The sequence below is a fragment of the Pleurodeles waltl genome, chromosome 3_1, assembly GCF_031143425.1.
Source record: "Pleurodeles waltl isolate 20211129_DDA chromosome 3_1, aPleWal1.hap1.20221129, whole genome shotgun sequence".
Classification (NCBI taxonomy): Eukaryota; Metazoa; Chordata; class Amphibia; order Caudata; family Salamandridae; genus Pleurodeles; species Pleurodeles waltl.
In genome coordinates this window covers 1,865,056,898-1,865,076,726 of record NC_090440.1, presented here as the reverse complement: position 1 = coordinate 1,865,076,726, position 19,829 = coordinate 1,865,056,898, and the positions used below count along the sequence as shown (strand labels likewise).

The window sequence follows — 19,829 nt, the reverse complement described above, 5'->3', positions numbered from 1 at the left end:
ACCTTTGCGAATAACGCTCAAAATATGCAATTTTGCATAAAGATGCCAAATAAAGATGTCACGCAGGGGCTGCCACACATACAGATATTCATTTGGTGCCCTACCTCCAATTTCCATGTCACCCCAAACGGTCCTGAGTTATGCAGCACCTCAAAGCGCTCAGAGAGACAGGCAAAAACAAAAACGAACTGTGCCTGTGCAATGGGGAATCCAGGGCACAACAGTCCTCTGTTAGAAAGCTGGTGATTGCCTGTATTGTAGGCCCTGTACAGTTAATCATACAAATAGAGTGTGAATGTGTGCATTTGTGTGAGTGGGTTTTATTTGTATATGCATAGAATATTTTTTATTTATACTTATGGAACACAGTGTTTAATTAGAATGTATATTTTTTTGTACTTTAATATTTGCAACAGACAGGAGAACCAATTCCTGCTGAATGAGCTAAATTGGCAGCTGCAGCAGTTTCATTTTTCCTTGGAGGATATATTGGTACCAGCACGTTTTCCAATGAACTGCTGCAGTATACTAATGCAGTGTATTTGAGCTTATGTTAGAAATGGCTACTGCTGATGACTCACGCCGTTAGGTGGTTAGCATCGGTTACTGGTCATCTTTAATATGATATTATGATTAATATTTGTTATTTATGGAAAATCAGTATAGATATATTTTAAAAGACGGAGTGAACCAAGGAGCGACAGAAGGTAAGCTATAAGTAACGTGGCATAAGAAAAGGTAAAAGAGGATGAAGGGGTGTGGGAAGAATAGGTTTAAGAACAATATGAATTAGTATAGCACCTGAAGGTCATTTGGACATAAAATGCAAGGATATTGATATTATTTGGTAGTCGGCTGCTTATGGAGATTTGGAGACAAGAATCAAAATGCGCAGCGTTTGCTGTGGCTGAGAAGATTTATGAACTGAGAGAACCACCTGTGTTGCCAACGGAAATACCAAATGGGCTTTACCTCAGAATCGTATTTTTTTTTAAAGGGATTCTTTTGTATGTTGTTGCTCTTATGAATTATCTGTACAATATACCAATGATCAATTGCTTCCCAGATAATTTATTAGTACAGCCAAAAGCAGACTATTTGTACAATTTATGGGATATTTTTCATGCATGAAGCTCTAACCAATGAATTACAACCATAGACTGGATGCAGTGGTTCTCTAAGGAGGTGCCAGACCCCTTAAAAGGAGTGGAAACAGATTGTGGTGCTGAGCATAGTGACACCTCCAGGTAATGGCAAGCTGGAAAGGATAAAGATGATGAAGAATGAGTTTCTCCAACTGGCTATAGGTGATGATTTGCCATGGAATTATGCTGTACTTGCAACCAATCTATAATGCAGTTCCACAACAAATTCTACTAATAGCACACAGTTATTTGAAATGCTATGTAGAAAGAAACTTTTCAGGGAGCTTTTGCCTGATAGGCAGACTTGGATGCATATGAGTGCTGAAAGGGACTGTGAAAAAATATCACATATGAGGCACCGGTGAAGAGGAACACAGGACTATAGTTAACAGCTTACTGACAGGAAAAGATGTTTCAGAGAACTTGTCTTCCAGTCGGATACTGGAGAGAAATTCAGAGGCAATTTATTGTTTGTGTTAAAGTAACTTTAACACTTAAGTTGAGGTATATAGGAGAAGTTGTAAATCCATAAAATGGTCAGATGGTAGAAGGAGTTGTGAGATTAAACATTGAGCTAGAAACAAAAGGTACATAGTGAATGTCAAGTATTTCATGGTACCAAATTAACAAGAACGTGGAATTTGTACTGAGCTACCAGTGATTGTACCTAAATGGTTTAAAAACTGTATGATGAAAAAAGAAACAAGCAGTTAGTGAATTTGATCAATCATATGTTATGCATTTCTTTCTTGTTGTGGTATACTGTTTCAGGTTTTTATAACTTTGCATTGTTTGAAAATGATGATTGGTGATATTTGGGGAGATGTTCTGTTGATGTAAATATAATGTCTACTGTCCTTCCATCGGTCTCTCGTGTGGATTTGAGAGGTGGTTGGTGGATCTGGAGGTTCTAAGATGTATCTTGGGCTGCTTTTGTAATTAAATGATTGCTGAATCAGTACTTATTTCTGAGTCACTGGTTCACCTAAAACTGGCTTAACAGATTTAATAGATGTATTTTTATCACCGAATAGTGTATATATTTCATACAGCAAGACATACAACTAAGCATCTACACCTAATGTCACAAATTTATATCTTTTAAAAACGGCAACTGTGTATGCCACTCTGTATATAATTTCTGCAATGGACCCAAAGCAATTATATTTCCTTATCCTACCCCTCCTAGTCTTCCAATAGGTGTAACAAATATTCAAATTACATTATGGGCCTGATTAGGAGTATGGCGGAGGGGATGGCCCGTCTGCCGCACTTCAGACTGGGAGGTTGCCACCACACTGGCTCCCCCTCCTTCGCCGGACCCATTATGACTTTCCCTCTTGGCTGGCAGGCGAAAACCGAGGTTTCTACCCACCAGCCCAGCATGAGAGTTGCTGCAGCATTGTCGTCAGCATATTATTGAGCCGACAGCAATGCACAGCAGACAGTGGGCATTGCGAGGGTGACCCCTGCACTGCTCATCCCAAGTGCATGGGCAGTGCAGGGATCTCCCTATGGTCCCCTGCATCTGTTCTCTATCAGGCTTTTCATGCGATTGAAAGTGACATGAAAGTACTGGTGGAGCACCAGGTCGTAATCAGTAGGGCAGCGCTGCATGCAGCGCCACCAAGGCTGATACCGACCTCCACCAGCCCATCAGGATCATCAATCTCAGGTTCTTAATGTGGCGGTCGAACCGCCACAACAGCAGCGGTCCTAACTGCCACCACGAGGTTGGGGGTCTCAAGACCCGCAGCCTCGTAACTGGGCCCCATGGCTGGTTGATTAGTCTGATACTGATATGTCTGCATATTTGTATGAGTGCTCCATTTAGCCATCAACTGGGCATGGGTAATTTATCATTTTGATAAACCGTAGTACATTGCTCCTCTCACAGCACTGGATCACCAAATGCCCAGCCCTTGAGAAGTTTAAATGCTTGACAAATATTGGCTTATCTAAGATTTGTGTTTAATCATTTTTATTACGTATATCAAATACATTGGAATGAGGGAAGTAAAATTAAGAGACAATTCATCTATTAGAATATATTATGTTCCCTAACATGTATGCCTTTGGTGAAGGAATTTATTGTAAACAAAAATAAATTAACTTAATAAAACATATCACACTATATGTGAGTATCCTAAATTAAACAGGTTTAAGACATATATAGAATAAATAGGAAACACTAAAGAGAATGGCAAAGGGCATGGCATGGGTTTCAAATTACTGAAGAATTCAAGTTCAGTACATTAGAAACTCACAAACTACACAATAACACAATCGTAGTTAGATAGTCTGAAAGGAGAGCAAGTAAGAGTGGATATCTCACCTCCAGTAACCTCCCACAATGACAAACATCAATTCATTGTTTAGAAAATGCTTTATTGTGTTCCATAGCTATTCACATTTAAACTGATTCAATTCATCGTTATAAACCGTGTGCTCTAGTTGGTACTACTGCTCACAATTCCAGGACCCAAATTAGTTTTCAGCGTTTTTTCAATTAGAGATTATTAATCATATTGCATTGATATTTAAAGTGCACGAGTCTCTATTTCAGCTGATGCATATTTACCACCCAGTTTCTCATATACTGTAACACATACTAATACATACAGTCCACGTTTTTCTCTTTCTTAGCGCTGTGGTTAGTTGGTCACTCTACCAACTGTACCAAGGCTAACATATATGTTCCCTGGAAAGGGTCTATTTGAAAATTGTCCACTTAAAAATCCCCAATGGAATGCCCTACTATTGTTATGGACAGGAGCTGTATGAGGTTGCAGGTTCCATTGCTTCTTCTGCTATAACCTGTCTAGGCAGCCTTTAGTTATTCTCTCACTTTTGCACATTATTAACAGTCTCAAGGAACTGGATGCTTGCTCTTCCGTCAGTGCACCATCACTAGCCAAGTGTATTCTTCTTAACATGCAAATGCTCCTTGATCAGCCTGTTCAGTTGTGTATAATGTAGCTTAAAAGGATCAGAGAGGGGTAATCCCCGTGGCACTTCATACAGAAGGATCATAATGCTCTGTTTATAAGATGTTACCTTGACCACTGGGATTCTATTGGAAATAAATGATCTCACCCGTTTGTGTATGGTATTAGATTTCCTGGTCTTTTAAGAAAGTTGTGGGGTCAAAATGCTGTGATTCATATTATCAAACGTTGGTGACTACTTCAGAGGCATGAGAAATGCAGGCCACCATCTGCACCACAACCAACAATGCAAACCTACTGTCAGACTAAAAATAATTTTGCTCTAGACAGGCTAGGAGCTGAGTGATGACAATGCTCTCAATAATACTGCTAAGATACAATGAGGGGGTTAATGATAAAGAGACGTTAACCTGTGATGTCAAAACATGATTTTGAGCCCGTGTTCAGCAAACACAGCAGGGAGTGGATGAGGATATTCCAAATGTAAAACAATTTCAGGTACATCTTTCAGGGATATAACTTGAAGGCGCAAAAGGCGTGACTGCTGTAGTAAGACACAAATGTCCCTACACAGTGTCACAAATTTTCCCTCAAAGTAGAATGGTATACATGTAAATGCTCAAGAAGCATGTTGCATAATCCACGAGAGGGTATAATCTTACCCTCCGATTTTTCCAGATAAGCTATTTTTAAAAATAACCCAAACGGTTTAAATTGGTTATTCCTAATAATTTGAAGTATCCACTTTTTCTATTGCAAATCTGATAGCCTTTTTATTTTACTGAACATGGCTTTTGATTTTTACTGCGGATCGAAACGCGTAAAATTTTCCACACTATCATATGCTGTGGTTAAACAGACCACCCATCGACCCCCAAATGCAGACCACCCTGATAGTATGAGTTGGGCGTGAACAAAGTTTGAACCGTACATGCCTTTCTATCTACAAATCCTGAATATGGAATGAGATGAGTGATGCTCAGAAAGAATCAATTATGGACACAAGTGAATGCCAAAACCCAGTGGCGCTTTCTGACCTGACTGACAGATGGTCCTGCCTTTCAACTTGCAGAGGCAAGAATTTAAGCTACTAACAGGAATGAACACTTGGATGCCATTTTCAAAGTGTAAATACGTACAGCATGTAAGTATCTATTTATGTATGTTTATATCTGTGTATGTGGTATTTCTATTGTGCAAGCCTAGCTAAAAGGCAGCGGAGCTCTGTACAGGGTCAAAGACAAGCATAAAGGCAATGAACGATGGGCACTGTAGGTGGTTTGTGGATGGTTAATGCATTGTGTTGTACTGTTTTATAAAGAGATGCGTCTTCAACTCTTTCTTATATTGGAACAGTGTTGGGGCTGTCCTGATGGATACAAGGATGTTGTCTAGATTTCGATGCATAGATAGAAAAGTCCTGCTGCCTTGTTTTTTTTCTTTTCTGCACTACCTAGGTCCTGATTACCTGTGTAGGTGCTATTTAGCGTACCTGATAAATAACAGGACTTTATTTGTCAGGTATGAAATACTACCTATTACGAGTTTATGGACAATAATATGCAGATTCTGGTGTCTAACACACCAAAATCCACATAAAACAGTTACAACGTATGCTTTTTCATTTGTAAAATTTTGGCTGGGGTAACCTGTCAAAATGTAATGGGGGTTGAGTTACTTAACACATCTGATAATTATTGGATGCGTTAAATACCTTCAAACTTGTAATTCCAACCCATGCGTGAACAAGGCCTTGATCCTTTCATAATCAGACCCTTAGTCTGCAGCTTAATGGTGCACTGCCTGCAGGTGTACCGAGAGCTACCAGAAAGATGAGCTTGTCTGCAAGTTAAGCAATGATGCTGGTCATAATAGCTTTCCAAATGATGCAGCTGGTTTTGAAGATGGTGAGTGCCACAAGGAGAGCCAAAGGAATTTCATCAGTATAGGGGTGGTGTGACTTTATTTCTTCAGGACCGGAGTGAGATGTTCTGCCACATGTAGCATGCCCTTAAGGGGTGCCAATGGCCAGTTTTGGAGGCCATGGACCAGGGCGTTACCACCACCAGATGCAAGAGGGCTTGAGCAGAAGTTCTGAAATAAGCTTTTTCTGAACAAGCAGTTTCACTTTCTTTAGAAGGAAAAGTGGATACCAGGCCATCTTTTTTTTTTTTGCCAATGTGTTCCTAGAGAGTGAGGTTGATGTCCAGGGTGAATCCAAGTGAACATGCATTCTGTGACAATGGGGGTTTAAAGCCATCAGCTTTTACATCATTGAGGCAGGTTTGTCTTTTTTGTTTATTGTTGTCAAATAACAGGAATTGCTTCTCGGTAGAATTGTGATTCTGGTAGGCACTGGACATCCAGGTCTAGATGGAGGGCTGACAGTGTTAGAGGCACTGGAGGTCTGAGGCAGAGGAGAATTTCAAGCAGCTTTGTGTATCATCAGCATATCTGTGAGTCTTGATGCTGTTCTCTGCGAGTAGAGCACCACATTGCTTCATGTAGAGATTGAATGTGGCAGGGGACAGTAAACCTAGGGGACTTTGCAGGTGCTAGGTATCTTTTGGAACTTGGAGATAACCATTTGGACAAACTAGTGGTAGTTGGAAGGGTAGGAGGAGAACCAGTGAAGGGCATTGCTGGGGACTCCTATTTGAAACTCCAGCATTAGTGTGAGAGAGCAATAGTCGACTTTGTTGAAGGCAGCTGAGAGGTCAATCAACATCAGGAGGAAGGGGTCATTTTAAGGGCATAGTCTTCAATATATATAAAGTAACATTCTCAATGTTACAGCTTGATCTGAAGCTAGAATGTTGGCCATGTAGGTGATGTTTAGCATTTAATGTGATCTTGGAGTTGAACATAGACTGCTTTTCCAGTGGCCTTGCAGATGATTGGTAGGTGAGTATTATCCTGGTAGTCAGCAAGGTCATGAGTGTCTAGAGTAGATTTTAAAGAGTGGAAAGATCTAGCTTGTCTTGAGAGCTTTGGTGAAGTTACTTTGAGTGAGGGAGGCATTGAAAATGGTAAGTAGGGTTGAGAGAGTGTACCCAAGGAGAGATTTGATGAAGTACAAAGGTAAGACAGCATGTTCATTAGAAGTGGTTTTGAGGGAGTTTAGAATGTTGACAAGATCTGCAAGAGATAGGGTTCTTAAGTCTGTGGGATTCTACAGGAAGGGGTGGGCATAAGAAATGAAGCAGGTTTGGTGGTATTGATGTGCTATTGGATCTTTTCACTGAAGAAGAGGTTAATGGCATTGCACTTTTCTGTTGAGTAAGGAATAGGAGAGCCTGGCAGGTTGCTTGATGCAGCGTTTGGTTATCTTGAAAAGCATTCTGCTTCTGTTGGTTGCTTCATCAATGGTGTTTGTATAATATTTTGCTTTGCTGATGTGATGAGATGTTTACATTTTGCATATAGAGAATTAAGTATAATGAGGTCATTGGAAGATCTATTTTTCTTCTGTTTTCTTTCCTGTCTGTGGTTGGATCATTTAATATCACTAATATGCTTAGAACACCAGGGTGGTAAATGCTTTGGCTTGCACTTACATGCTTTTCCAAAACATAGTTTTCCAAAACTGTGTTAGAGTTGTTTAGAAGGGTGTTGGTGTAGGGCATTTAGTAGATGGGGTGAGAGATGAGTACAAACACTAGGTTCTCTGTGGAGAGGTGTTTGAAGGATATGAAGGTTTAGTATAATCTGTTGTGTTGAACTTGGTTGGTTGGTAGGAATCTGAGCAGGAGGATAGGAAAGGCAAAGAGGTCAGTCCAGTCCAAGGGTAAAGGTCGAAGATGTTGCTCTTGTAGTGTTTTGGATGTGTGACATGCAGTACCTCATACATGTATTGATGAGGGTAGTTTTTTTTTTTTTTACTTACGTTTGTGATGTCTGGGAGGATGAAATAACCCAAGAGGGTGGTGTGGGCATGTCGGATGGATGTTGTGGCAAGACAGTCCTGGAATTCATCAATTAAGCCTTTGATCTACCGGGGAAGCCCGTAGATGAGATGGAAATTGGTGGCTTGAGCTGCAGAGAGAACTAGCATGTCATCTGGAGCATGGAGTTGAGTGTTTTCCTGCTTGCCAAGGGTATGGGGCTGGAGGACTTATGGGTGACACAATAGCCTGTACAAAGAAGGATGTCTAGGATGTGCAAGGATGTGGAGATTTTTCTGTGATCAAAAGAGGCATCACGCTTGTGATAGATGATGAAGTCTACAATGTCAGGTTTATAGAGTACTGCAGGTGAGCATTAAAGGGCATGAGTAGTAATGATTGTTGGAGGGAATGTGGTAGTTAGTAGGATATGTAGGAGGCAGTGTGTATATGTTGCATGTACACTATGTTCATGTTTGGATCTTTGATGTCTAGGTGTGATTGTGGGTATTGGCAGTATGGGGTGCTCTGTGAGAAACAAGATGTTATCTTATTTTGTAAGTTTCATTGGAACAGGCATTCTAGACCACTTCCTGGCCCACACATGAGATATCCTTGCCTGTGTGTGCCCTTTGCTGGAGACACCTGGGCAATAGGATGCCTTGAAGAGTTGACTGAAGTAGGGTGAATCCAATGATGTCACTTCCTGTATAGGTGCATGATGGGAAATGAAGTTCTCTTCCCTAGCTTCTTTTAAATATGGTTTTAAAGGGAAAGCTGTGACTGTACTTCCTGTACAGATGAATGATAGGAAATGTGGTCCTCTTGCCTATGACTTTGACTTTACCAGCCCCCCCAAGCATGCTACATTGCAGCATGAGGATATTTGTCAGTTCAGACAACTGGCTCGTTTGCTGAACTAAATGCTTCCATTGTGCACCAATAGGATGAGAGTGTTCCATCATACAGAGAGACGTGCTGTGCCCATAAACCTTGTAGTGGTAGTCACTTTTCTGGTAGCCAATCTTTCTGAAGAAGATAAGAGAAACAAAGGAGCCCTATCACAAGCTGAGAACTCTAAGACTCCATATCACAACTGAATCCCCAGGCCAAAATGGTCTTCCAGTAGAATTTTTTTAATGCTATGCAAGTTGACTGGCCCATACCAGCTGGCAATATTCAACACCTCGAGAGAAGTGGGAACTTTCCCCGATCCAGAGAAGGAAAGGCTGTTATTAATGCTGTCCCAAATCTGGGAATACACTGAACCAAAGTGAGGCATACAGACTGAAATTGCTAATCAATGTGGAATCTCCACAGTTTTTGATGCCTGGCACACAAACTTAACGAGTATCTTAAACCTCTGAAAATTGATTTTGAGAAGGTATTGATAACATTAAATTGGAATATCTATTTGCAGTATTAAATCAGATAAACACAGGAGCGGCTCACAGTGCTTTGTAGAACACTTACCTGCATCATCGCCGCTTCTGCCACCACTACACTGCTCCTCTGCTGCAGGCAGCAGGCACAGGCTTCCAGCCTGCCCTGAAGCCAATCCTAACGCTGCTCAGGGCATTAGGATTGGCTGGGACTCAGCCCAGCGCTGCGGGCACTCCCCCTCAGTGCTCGTCACAGCCCGTGGCCCCACCCCTTTTACTACTAAACAATAATAAACTTGGTTTATTATTGTTTTGTAGTAAAAGGTTTGCAACTGCTGCTGGCGGGGGGCGACGCTCCTCCACCCTTAGCTGAGGAGCCGCGCCTGGATAAACATCAGCCACAAATTTGTTTCATGGATAAAACTAATATATACTACACCAAAGGTAAACTAAAGGTTAGCATTAGCTACAGCTCCTGACATGATTGTTCTCTTTCAAGACTGCTGTTTGCACTGGCAATGGAGCTCCTGTTAGAGGCATGCCCAAAATTTGAGGTTTTTTATGGACTCCATGAAGAGACAAATACGTACCACTGTACTCCAGTGATCTCTTAGTGTATATTAGTCACCCACCCATTAAAGGTCCTAACTTAGGAAGGATCCTGAGGAACTTCAGGGAATATGTGGAACTTAAGGTGAAATACCCCAAGCCCAAAATCCTTTCTTTAAAGCAAACCTACAGTGTCACTGACACAGAATAGAGTTCAGTCTTTCTAATTGTGGAGAACACTAACTGGGGATTTGGATAGCTAAAACAGAGGAGCAGAAATGGGCTAGGGACATTAAATAACTCAGAACTGCCCTAGTAACCATCCCTACACTTTTTCTGATGGCTTTAACTCCCTATTTAGATCATTCATTTGAAATAATGAAAAATCTTGGGGAATTCCTGGTTATGTTTTACAAATCGACCTTCAGTGGCACGTTCGGTATAGCAGACATGCTGTTGAATTAATGGGCTACCCTCCTCATTGTTAAAAATTACTGGCTGTTTGACCCGAGCTCTGACCCTGCATACTGCAGTCTTGTATGGGTGCTGGTTTATAGATACCCATTCCATTCTCTGAATAAGGGCAATAGCACATCCCCCAGTGACTAAGACGGTACTGACAATCTAGGGAGACACCTTGCGAATGAAGGGATTGGAAGGGAAAATAACAGCAGCAACCCAGTATAGGTTACTGCAAAGAACATCAATGAGCAGATGTTTTGGGGTGGGGGAGGGTAGCACTAGGAAAATCCTCAGAAGGAGATATGGTAAATACAGTGTAAGTCGATTGCTGATCTACAGGCACTGTAGTCATACCCCACTAACCTGTACTATCTATTCACCTACTGTAGGCTAAACTCACAAAAGAATGTTTATCCGACAATGCGTCCTAGGGTGCACAAATCTCTAGTATGACATATCCCCAATACATTAAGCACACAAAAGACAAACTGCTCCATCGACTGGCAACAGTCCCTATGCTGCTCTGGGGTCACGTTAAGAGAAAGGTTGACACCTTCAACTGACCCAAACTGCTCCTTGGAAGATAGGTGATCAGAAAGCAGTTCACACTCCTCTTTCACCCCATCATTTGTCACGAAGAGCATGGTTCCTTCAGACATCTCGTAGTAGTGTTTGAGGTGGTTAACATGAAGTACCCTTAGGAGGTTCCTGGGGGTCTTGCAGTCCAACAGGTAGGTGACTGCTCCCTTTCTTTCCTTACCTCATAATGCCCAGGTCAGTGGTCTTGCAGGTTTCTGGGCTCTACTGGCTCTATAACCCACATTTATTGGCCAGGCTGAATGTTGACCAGAGTGGCCCACTTTCATCTCATGGTCTCTGGAAGGCCTATAATCATGCCCCTTAAGGGTGTTGATGAAGCTTTTAACCAACCTATTGGTTTGAGGGTGTTAGGGTTTGCAGAACTTCTAAGTTATCCCACACTCATCTTACCTTGACTTCCTGTAAGAAGTGCCCCTGTCAGACACTACTTTGGGACCAACCTAGGTAAAAATACCAATCTAGGCTCTGGCCACTTCAGATGCAGTTACAGACCTCAGATGTTTGGTCTCTTGGTACCTACAGGCATGGACCACAAAGACCAGGATAAACCTGTTGCCTAAGGTCATTTGGGATCCAGGGGTCAAACAATGTTGATTCCCACCCTTTTAAAGTGGGTAACAATGACAATTAAGGGAACCAGGAGTGCCTTGAGCGTTTTCTCTGATTTCTCACTAGCACATCACCTACAGATTGCATCTAAGGCAGCCTTCATTCTGGGCCAATAAAAGTGGGTGACAAGCTGCCTGGCAAATGTCCTGTCCTGTCCTAGATGTCCTGCCAGGGATACTTCATGAGCCAGACTCAGTAGGAAGGTTCTGTAGAGTGGGGAGACCACCAAACACGTGGGTTGCCTCAGGCTCAGTAGCCTAAGGCTCACTATATATGAGGTCATTCTCCCAATACATCTGGTGATCTCCAGAGGTGTCACCAGTTGCCTGGGCCTCAGCTTGCCATCTGAAGCCATCAAGAGTGGAGCACTGTATTTGAGCATTGCAGAAATCCTTTCCTGTTGGCCCATCTTCTGCTTGCCAACTAGCCAGCTGTGGTGGGTCTCCCAGAGCAGCAATATCCTCCCCTGTAGGTTCTAGGGTGTCACCCTCAGACTCTGCCTCCTCCCGGACTGTGGGAGTTTCAGTGGCTGGTTTCTCAGATCCCTTCTTGGCAGTTGACTGGGCCATTTTCCCAGGCTCCAGGCCTTCTTGACTATGCTGTTAGGCTGCCATGAACCTTCTGGTCGGGCACACCCACTCAAGTAATCCTAACATCTCCTGGTGAGACTGGAGCTCTACCGCTTTCCAGATGGGGTGCTCTAAGGGCCAGATGTAGCAAAGGGGTTTTCCCATTCTGTGTCAATGGGAAAATGTGTTCGTACATATGGCCCTAAATCACTCCCTATCAGACAATCTACAGACATTTGAGGACCCACAGCTACCTTCAGGGAACCTGAGCTCGCCACCCCTCCCCACTCAAAAAGAATCAGATCCACAGGGAAGTGACTCTCACTGTTGTCTGCTACCACAACCTGGTAGAATGTATTGGGGATTATCTCCTCTGAGGACACCAGATGACATCTGACAGTACGCATACTGGCTCCTGTGTCCCTCAAAGCCTACACCTTCTGCCCATTGATCGTGACCCACTGCCTGTAATTGGAAGTATTAGAAGGCATTGAGCACCGTCTCTCTGTCAGCCAGGGACACTAAGGTAACCTCTGCTCTACCCCCAGTGCTAACTGGGATTATATCCTCCCTAGCGCTACACTGGCCAACCCTGGTGTCTGCCCACCAGTGGGGAGCTGCGCCCTCTTGGGACATTTTGCATCTCACTTCATGTGGCAATACCTATAACACTCATAGCACTTAGCCTTCTTGTCAGTAAGCCCATTTTTCTTAGAGTCAGGTTGTGATTGGGTACCCTTACCTGAGGACTATTTTGGGAGTCGTTGGAGAACACCTTACTTTTATTTTTGTTCCCCCTTCTTTCTTCTGTTGGAGACACTGTCCACCCTTTTGTGGATACCCCCAGACACTTTCTTCTGGACCCTAGTGCTGAGTCAGTGGTCTGTCTCCTAAGCAAGCTCCCTGGGATCAGTGAGATTACTATCCGCTAGGTGTTGGCCATCTCTATGAAACAATGGTCTGAGGAGGCATAGTGGCCTGGGAGGAACTGCACAAAGTCACAGTGAAGACTTCTATATTCAAACTTAGGGCCATATTTATATTTTTTGACGCACAACTGCGCCAACGCAGTTGTGCGTCAAAACTTTTAACGCCGGCTAACGCCATTCCAAAGCGCCATGCGGGCGCCTTATTTATGGAATGACGTTAGCCGGCGCAGCTGACTGGTGTGCGTAAAAAAAAATGACCCACACCAGGCAGCGCCGGCGTAGGGGAAAATGGAGCTTGGGCGTCAAAAAATGGGACAAGTCAGGTCTGAGGCAAAATATTGGCCTCAACCCGATTTGCACCATTTGTTTTTACTCCCAACCCCCATTGAAATGACTCCTGTCTTAGCACAGACAGGAGTCATGCCCCCTTGCCCAATGGCCATGCCCAGGGGACTTATGTCCCCTGGGCATGGTCATTGGGCATAGTGGCATGTAGGGGGGCACAAATCAGGCCCCCCCTATGCCACAAAAAAATTAAAATAAAAATACTTACCTGAACTTACCTTAAGTTCCCTGGGCTGGGTCCCTCCATCCTTGGGTGTCCTCCTGGGGTGGGCAAGGGTGGCAGGGGGTGTCCCTGGGGGCATGGGAGGGCACCTCTTGGCTCCTTCCGAGCCCACAGGTCCCTTAACGCCTGCCCTGACCAGGCGTTAAAAAATGACGCAAAAGCGGCTGGACGTCATTTTTTTGGACCCGCCCAATCCCGTGCGTCATTTGTGCACGGGAGTTTAAATAAGGCGCACATGCCTTGGAGTCATTTTTTAGACGGGAACGCCTACCTTGCATATCATTAACGCAAGGTAGGTGTCCACGCAAAAAAATGACGCAAACTCCAAGATCTTTGGCGCTATACGGGTCTAACGGCAAAGTATAAATATGGAGTTAGCTTTGCGTAAAAAAAAAAACAACGCAATTCCGGCACAAACAGAGTATAACTATGCCCCTTAAAGTCTCCAGCAGGACAAAGCTGCAAGAGGTAGCCAACGAGGGCCCCACAAGGCTAGTTACGCTTTCTGGGAGAAGTCACTGACCAGGATTTGGTGCTGCGGAGAAGAATGTAGTGGGCGTTACTGCAATGTCAGGCCGGCTGGAAATGCACCTCAGGAGGATCGGTGAACAGGGAGGTTACAGTCTCTTGTCAGTTCTCAGGCCACTTTTTGGTAGATAAATTCCCAAGTTTCAGATTCTGTCTGACTCTGTCTGAAGGAGAACCGTTAGCACCACTTACATGGGTCAAGGACTGGGTGGGCACCACTTGGGGGGACAGGAGTCACTCCAGGACGTGGCTAGGTAGAGGTTCAAGGTCTCTTAAGCTTTTTGTTTCCCTGTAACTCACACAGGAGGCCAGACAACAAGCCCTTGGTGTCACTCTGATAGTCCTGGGATCAAGCAGCAAGGCGGGCCTCAAGCAGCAGAGCAGTCCTCTGAGGGTACAAGCAGGTCTCAAGCAGCAGGCCAATCCTCTGAAGTACAAGTCCTTCTGGGAGCCCTTTGCAGGTCCAGGAGTGAACGCAAAAGGGCCTCCGTTGATCCAATATTTACACTTGGTGCCATTTTTTGAAGTGGGAGTGTTGTGTAGCCATTTTAGTTATGGCTCCATGCACGTTAGTTTAACACACTAGGCTGCTGTGCACTTTGATCTAGATATATTTTATTGTGCTTCGCATTGTTAATTTTACAATAACCAGTTTTACGGTCTTGTTTTATTTTCATCTATCTGTTTTTGCTTAGCCCAGCACTGTGTTCTCAAACAAGACATTCTTGATCACTTTGTGCTTCAGTCAAGGCTACAGTTTGGTACATTGCCGGTGAACATGGTAGAAGTTTAGTCTCCAACATTCGTAGAAAATACACATCCTTATGTAGGGACAATTTCTTAGAACATCAGCTGTGTGATTATAAAAACACTTCTAGTCCCATTATACATTAAGAGGGAGATTCCAGCCAGGGAACCACAACTGTATTCTGATTGCTGAATGCTTTGCTGCAGATGCTAACGCAGACTACAGGCCTTTGCTCAGGTATGAGGGTTGATGTCCTCCCGGGGGAACCGGAAAGGCAGAATTAGAGCTTAAATGCTGTGCTCAGATTATGACTTAGATAGGAAATAGTCCATAAATTCTAGTGACAATATGATAGCGTTATTCTTATGTTTCACTCTCCTCGTCACTATTTTAATATTGTCATGTTGTGTCGTCCTGGTTATTGCAGCTCACGCTTTGCTATCTAAAATGCAGTAATTTTATCAAACCAGTCTTTAAAACTCATAATGCTTCTTATTGTCATTTATATATGAGACCAAATTGTGAATGAGAGAACTGGATGCGACCTGAGTGACCACATCTTCCCTGAGACGTATAATATGTCATGCGCTCGGCTGCCCAATCATCTCTATCTCTTGGTGGAGAGGAGGCACTGCTAGCTAGCCGGAGCAAAACCCGGATTTAGAGCGACAGGTGTCACCCGCAGTGGGTCAGACTTAGTCTCCCACACTGTGGGTGATCTTGCTGCTCCAAATCCAGTAGTCTCATTAGAATAATGAGAGCCTACACAACAGGGGGAACTTCTAGACTACTCCACATCTGTCTCTGAAATTTTCCCTCCTTCCCTGCCCAGGCTTCAAGCTCCAGTAGGCTGATGTTAAGTTTCTTTATGAGTGTGATGGAGGTAGCCCTTTAAAATGTAAGTGTGGCAGGAAAATGCTCTGCCCCACCCATCCTGGTAAGATGGGCCATTCTGCCAACAACAAGACCCTCCCTTGTCTCACAGCCTGGGAGGAATGCACAACAGCAAATGCCAACTATTCACAGTCATGAGACACCGGACATAGGTTGCAGGCACCAATTAATTAAGACGAGAAAATGCCACTTTCTAAAAGTGGCATTTTCAGAATTGTGGCCTACAATCAGACCTTACAAATAAAGAGGATTTAAAATTACAATTTCTTTGAGACCAATTATGACTTTTCTTCCTGTTCCCAATCAAAAAATAGCTCTTATTAAATGTAATAATAACATAACCCAATGTTATCCTATTGAAGAGGCAGGACTCACATTAGTAAGAAGCAAATGCAGGTGTCTTTCACAGCCATGACATGGAAAAACATAAAAACACATGTGCTGCCTTTTAAATACAATGCACTCTGCTCTCTGGGGGTTAGGTCATACCTTAAGTGTTACTTATATATATTAAAAAAGGGAGGTTTAGGCCTGACAAAAGGTTTATTTTACCAGTTCGAATTGGCAGTTTTAAACAGTATACAGGCTAAAATGGCAGGCCTGAGACATGTTTTAAAGGGCTACTTAAGTGGGTAGCACAATAAGGGCCAGATGTAGTAAGCCGTTTGCATGTCGCAAACTGCAAAAATCGCAGTTTGCGGCATGCAAACAGCCGAACGCGATGCTCATTCCCGACTCGCAATTTGGGAATGTGACTCCCAAATAGGAAGGGGTGTTCCCTTCCTATTTGCGACCGCATCGCAATTCAGGGTTGCTTTGTGACTGCGAATGCGGTCGCAAACCAACTCGCAGTTACCACCAGTGTCACACTGATGGTAACTCATTTGCAAAAGGGAAGGGGTCCCCATGGGACCCCTTCCCCTTTGTGAATGTCGAAAAAAAATATTTTTTCAGAGCAGGCAGTGGTCCAAGGGACCACTGCCTACTCTGAAAAAAACGAAACCAAATGGTTTCGGTTTACTTTTCATTTTGCAACTAGTTTTCCTTTAAGGAAAACGGGATGCAAAATGAAGAAAAAAATACTGCTTTATTTATAAAGCAGTCACAGACATGGAGGTCTGCTGACTACAGCAGGCCACCATCCCTGTGAGTGCAGGTACTCGCTATGGTGTCGCAAAATGCGACCCAACTCATGAATATTGATGAGGTGGGTCTTTGCGACCCCATAGCGAGTCGCAGAAGGTGTCTGAGACACCATTCTGCATCCAATTTTGCGACTTGCAAAATGCGAGTCGGTCAGACTCGCAATTTGCAAGTCGCAAAATTGGATTTTCCTACATCTGGCCCTAAGTGCTGCAGACCCATTAGTGGCATTTAATTTACAGGCCTTTGGTACATGTAGTACCACGTTACTAGGGACTTATTAATGAATTAACTGTTCCACTTCCCTAAATTAATTGTCTAAACATGACCCACATGGCCCGATTCACAAAGGTAAATTTACACTTTTGTGTACATTTACTATTTTTTTTGTTATTTTGGGGCAGTTCTCTGCTCAACTGCAGGTTCTCCACAGTCATTTACTTACTATTAAATTGGAGTTTGTGAATAGCAAAAAAAAAGAATACACTTACATAAAAGTGTAAGTTTTCCTTTGTGAATCAGGACCACAGTTCACCTGATTCTTTCAATTAAAATATACTAAATCAAAAGTCTCATAACTCATTAAAGTGTTCTCTTTGAACTTTCTTTAATAAAACGTACATGAGCTTATAGCAGAGGAATGGTGGTGAAAGTTTTTTTTATATGGTTTGGATGATTTCTCTGAATAGTTGTCAGTAGAGACAAAAGAAAAAAAATGATGCTGGGGGTGAGTTTTTATTAGTTTTTTTTTAACATTCTAATTTCATTAGGATAGGTGATGTTTGCTATAGATGTATAGTTCTGGCTCCAAACGTTTGCTAAACCAGTTCCATAGAATACCAATTTTGGCAATAGTTGCAACCTATTGCTGTCAGATTGTCTTTCTTACCACAGTCCCAGCCATATTGTTAGACTCCGGAGGCAACATTTCTCCACAGTGATGTTACTGGAACATTAAAGATTTGGATGATCTATATGGTTTGGAATGTAGGTACACAATACAACGAGTGGTGGGGTACATTTTATATCATGTATAGGGTTATATGGAGATGGAAAGATCCCACTGAGTTGGATGCATGAAACAGCTAAATATATTAAACATCTCTTCCTGATAAAACACTTTAAACACACTCATAAACATAATAACAAGACAAGCAAAAAAAAGTGAAACAAATATATTCAAGACAGCCACCAGAACTACAGCAGATATCAATAGTGGCTCTTGATCAGAAATGCATGACTATTGATGATTATGATAATCCAATGCAAGTTAGTGTGTTAGAGTTCTATTCCACATTGTTTTTCAAGTAGGCTGGTTTCTTCCTAGCTCTGTTTCTCATCATAACACCTGTCCCCACACCAACCTTGCATTTGCACAACTCTACAACTTTCGATCAATTGGACACTCAGGCACCTACTTTGCTCCTATTCCATACGTTTCTATCACTCAACTCCACAACAAATCTAACTACTCTCTTCACCACCATACTGTAAGATAACCTGGACAAACCTTTTCTCTTAAACTTCCCTAATCTCACTCTCGCCACATCACCCACTTTGAATTCCTTCAATCTTCCTCCACCATTTTGCCTGATCCTTCCAACAGTTTTCCTAATTTGTCTTCCAAGTTCATCTGTGTTGCCACTGTTCTGCAACATCCATGGTTGCCATAATAAAGTGCAGGACTTTCTTCCCCTCATTTTCTCACACGGAAACATATGTCCATCTCTTCAGGGCATCACCAATTGTCTACTTCCAACTTTTTTCACTGCCTATTGCCAATTGAATTTCTTCTGTCTGCACTTTATTCCACCTCTCAACCTTGCCATTGCTTGGTAGAACGTAAAAAGATGTTTGTATGAGGGTGGAATATCTATATCTCATGTTTCCAAAAAAGGCTTCATCTCATTAGATACAAGCTGAATTCAGTTATCTGTAACTAATTCTTTGGGTACTCCCTCTCTGTCAAAAACGTCACTCAAATATTCTATGACCTCACTCGTTGTTGCCTAGCTAACAACTTTTAACTTCAGGCCAATGTCAATAAGGATCTAGTAATACCAGGGCATACCTTGCACAGGTTCTTTTTAATTGGAAAGGACCACAAATATGGATAGTGTGTTTTTCACCAAACTCTAGTAGGTCTTGATATCTCCTCACTGGGGGATATGAAACTGTTTTGTGTGACTTATCACTCCAGGTGCATGTTACACATATATGTACCTTTTCTTCTACACTGCTGTCAATCCCTGTCCATAAAAAATATGTGCACAATCTACGTTTTGTTCCAAAAATTCTACAGCATTCATCATGAGTCAGATCTAATATTTTCTTTCTCAGCTCTACAGTTCCACCAAAAGTTCTCCTCTATACATTATTCCATCATGAATGTGTAATTCATGTATCAGACCCTGGTACTTACTGTCCCTTTCATCCAAACTCACTTTACTCAGCTATCCCTGCTCAGTGTAGATCATAACTGTCTTGAGACTTTCATCCTATTTAAGCACACTCCACCATTCATATGTAAATACAATTCAACACATTCAAAAAGCGCTAATGAAATACAGGCAACTATGACATCCTTCTCATCTTCCCCTCAGTTATGCAAATCAAAATTATAATCTTGCATTATAAGCAGACATTTTGCATTCCTTGGGGTCGCCTTCCCACCAGCTCTTGTGGTTAGAATGTCTAATAGTGTATATGACCAGTGTAAGCAGAAAACTGAGCATTCTACGTATATGGCAATAGTGTGCCATGTCCCAATAACAGGCCAGCCTCTCATTCTATGGGATTGCATATGTTCTACACCCTTCAAAGATTACAACTCATGGGCAATTGTTTCCAATCATCCAGCATGATCTTGTA

At 42.6% G+C, this 19,829-nt stretch overlaps 1 protein-coding gene across 1 annotated transcript in view; it reads right to left on the bottom strand.

Annotated features, from left to right (window-relative positions):
- The window catches only part of C3_1H2orf80 (chromosome 3_1 C2orf80 homolog), a 457,377-nt gene that overhangs the window by 256,521 nt on the left and 181,027 nt on the right, over positions 1–19,829 (bottom strand). The gene's annotated exons all lie outside the window — the stretch shown is intronic.